Source organism: Colletes latitarsis, chromosome 13, assembly GCF_051014445.1.
Source record: "Colletes latitarsis isolate SP2378_abdomen chromosome 13, iyColLati1, whole genome shotgun sequence".
Taxonomy (NCBI): domain Eukaryota; kingdom Metazoa; phylum Arthropoda; class Insecta; order Hymenoptera; family Colletidae; genus Colletes; species Colletes latitarsis.
The window spans coordinates 5,661,986-5,665,598 of NC_135146.1; the positions used below are offsets into that span (position 1 = coordinate 5,661,986).

The 3,613-nt window shown below is 50.3% G+C and overlaps 1 non-coding gene across 1 annotated transcript; it reads right to left on the reverse strand.

Moving 5' to 3' along the window:
* Positions 1–2,993: 2,993 nt before the first annotated feature.
* On the reverse strand, positions 2,994–3,185 carry LOC143349634 (U2 spliceosomal RNA). Its single transcript, XR_013080959.1, has one exon. It is a non-coding gene; the product is annotated as a U2 spliceosomal RNA (small nuclear RNA).
* Positions 3,186–3,613: the final 428 nt, after the last annotated feature.

Genomic DNA, 3,613 nt, shown 5'->3' on the forward strand with positions numbered 1-3,613 from the left:
GTGGAATTGTCGCCGGCTGACCCCCTCGGCGATGGAGTTGGACCACGGGTGGGCGGTGGTGTCACGACCGGCGCTGGTATCGACCCCCGTACCACGGAGGTCGTCGTCGTGGTCGTCGTGATCGTCGTCGTCGTCGTCGTCGTGGCCGCCGTGGATGTTACGACCACCGGGGCAATCCTACCGGCCGACGACAGATTGCCGGAGTTGGTCTGGGCTAGTTGCGGAGGGGGGGGGGGCGGCTGGGTGGTGGTGGTCCCCCCCACTGTCGTCGGTCCGGCCGGCGAGGGCGTCTTGGGCGTCGTCCTTTTCGTTTCCCTCGCCGTGGCTGTCGTCGTTAACCCGGTAGTGGCGGCCGGTGGCCCCCGGGTGACCTCCGCGAAGGTGGTGGTCGGAGTCACCCTTCTGCTGCACTCCCTCGGTGCAGCCGTTGCGGGCTCGGGCTGCGACCCGCTGCGTCTGGCGGCGACGGTAACAAAATTCTTCAGTGTGGCGGTGGCGGGAAAGAAGCCCGCCACCGTCGCCGCCATTGTTCTGCGCCCTGTCGTTGTCCTTGCCGTCGTCGTTGTGGGGGCGGAGGACTTTGCCTTTCCGCGGGAGGTCGAGGCCGCCACCGCTGGCACGTATCTTCTCGCGCATGCCGGCTCGCCTCCTCGCGTGGTCGATCGATCCGTTTCGGCGGATCGCGGGGCCTCGCTTCTCGCGCCCTCGCGGAGGGAGCCCCCCCCCCCGCGGGTCCGCTGGCCGGGGATGCAGATGCGTCGCCCGGGGCGGCCGATGGTGCACCAGCGGCAGGAGGATTCGGTGCACCATTCGCGTGGCTTGCAGCGTGATGCTGCTTCACCCTCTTCAGTGCATAAGCACTGTCGTCGGTGAAGCCGCAGTCACCGCATACAAACCTACGCGTAATCCCGGAATGGTGTAGCTTAAGATGTTTACCTAAATCCTCGTGCCGCTGGTACACTGCCGCTCCCTTTCGTAGTGCCGTGGTCCCTCGGTAGCAATAGGGACAGTTGAATTGTGTAGGGAACGGAAACTTCACAATTACCTCGTTTCCCCGGGCGACGCATCCGGATCCTTCGGCCATGCCTAAAACTTAGAGAACAGAAACGAAAAACAAGCAGAGAGAGCGAAAAAAGGATCAAAGTGTATAGAGAAGCAAGTTAGAATATAAAAGTTTAAAAAGTTAAAAGTCAAAAGTTGAAAAGTTAAAAAGTTTAACAAAGTCAATAAATAAATAAATAAAAGTGTTTAAAGACCTTAACCGCCCTAAGGGGGGGGGGGTTATTTTAGTCTGACGTGGTCCGGATTACGAGGGAAAGGACACTGGGAAAAAGTTTGAATAAATTGCTGCACCAGAATTTGCTCAAGAAATTAAACTTTTATTTTCAATCAAAAAGGGGAAAAAAGGAAAAAAACCGCCTAGACGTCGGTCCGACGTCTGGGGGAAAAAACCTGGGCCGGCTTCTCCTGGCCAAGTTCGCGATGTGTTGTTCTGTAACAAGGAAAGACAAGGCAGGATTTAAATACCTATTAACGCTTGTCGCGTCGCCTGTCTCGCTTTATCTCGCACGCTCCTGTCTGTGCCGTTCGCACTCGAGAGCGGAGATTACAGACACGTCTCGACGAACTGAGATATGTATGTGGACTGTATATATGAACGTTCTCACAAATCGAGAACCGTTCGATCGCTGTGCGGAAGAAGAGATCTAATTTCTCAATTCTCCGCTTTTTTAGCGATCGTTGAATGCCGCAGGAAAGGACAACAGGTGGAGGTCGTAAAGCTCCAAATGCTGTCCAAACCGCAGTTTCTCACCGTTCCCTGCGTACAAGACGCGGTGTGGTGTAGCCCTTAACGGCGCACGTAGCGTCTTACGTTTAAAGGAGCATACACCACGGTGCTCATTATGCGTTGCTCTACGCACAGGGTACGTACTCACTGGCGGTCAAGGAGCGTTGCTCGAGCAGGTTGGGCTAAGAAGTCCGGAATTTCTTAGCCCCGACCTGAGAAACGGTGAGCCCACGTAGGGTATCGCTCAGAGACCACCCAAGGGGTGATATACAAAACCGTGCGGACAATTCAACTTGTCGCACGACCGCGTCAAATGCAGCAGTCCGTGATAATGCCAGCCTCGCACGACCGCGTCAAATGCAGCAGTCCGTGGAGTCGTCAGTACTGATCGGGCCGTAGCCCTTGCTGAGACTGGAGTTTCGACACACGGGAAACGATTCTTATCTCGATTCCCCTTTCATGACCGCGTAGCACAAACGTCACATGAAAGTTGGACGAAAACCCACAGTCTTTTAAATTTTATTAATAATCTCGCCAAGCGGGAACCGAAGTTTATCAATTCCCTCACACGACCACGTAACTCGAGCGTCACGTGCTATTCGGCGAGATTGTACAGCCAATAATCGGGGCTGATAAAATGCCTCACCGATTTAGTTAATCTTGAGCAACAATTTAAAATTCTCAACGAAAGGTTCGAGTCTTCTCAGAACCTATATTCGGAGATTTGGTTTCGTCGCGGAGCGGAATCGTTTGTCGATCTGCTCGCTGCGAGGACTCGCTTTCGAGTCTTTGAAGCTAAGAAGCGAACAGACATCCGCAGTCGCGGCCACGAGAGGGGTAATCACCACCTCGCGGCGCTATCCCTGCTCTTCAATGTCTATCTCTTCTTAATTTCAATATTCCTCTACCCTCTCTGTTTATGTATCTTCGACGATCGATCCCAAGTAAATATATTGGGTCGATCACGTGACTGAGAGCAACCAACACTCGCGTATGGTTTTTCTAACCTGTATCGTTCCGTGTACCGAACTACGCATCAGAGAGTCTCTGGAATGTCGCGTACACGAAAAACAATACCGTACGAGGAATTTATGGTTCTCAGTTATAATTCACGTTAACTTGAATATTTCTCTAAACGGTTCTCAAATCCGTCAATTAACGCGATATTTAAACAAAAAGGAATACTTAAATCTGATTTTGGTGTAGTTGTTGAGCCAATCCTGGCGGCACTGCAATGCCAGGCTGACTCGCGACAGAGGTGGAGCAAGCCCCAACAGCTCCGTCAAATTCCAAAAATCAGATTAATATTCTGGACTCCCCGATGGGGAGTGTATCAGATACTAAGCTGATAAGAACAGACTACACTTTGATCTTAGCCATCAGGCCGAGAAGCGATCTCACTGTCGTCTTTAAAATACTACAATGTATGTTTGGCGGCTGGTCGGCCAATGGCTTACAGAACCAAGGTTTCTTGCACAGGCGTGAATTTTTGTTATTGAGGGCTTAGTTATTTCTTGCTTTCGTAATGACCAGTCGAACCCTTAATTGAGAGGACCATCGCTAGAAATTAATAATATTCGCTTGTGCCCCATTAGTAAACGACGTGTTATAAAGCTATAGTTTGCGTCAATACATATAAAGTTAACACTTGAAGTTTTCAACTTCTGTTTGAAATCATTTAAAAGGTATGAAAGATAATAGAAAAAGGTATATGATATTGAAAGCTCAGTTTATCTTTTATAAAAAACATACATTTTTTTTAGTAATAATTTAACAATAAGCAAACATATAATACAAAGAACAAAAAATTTCCCTTTTCCTTGA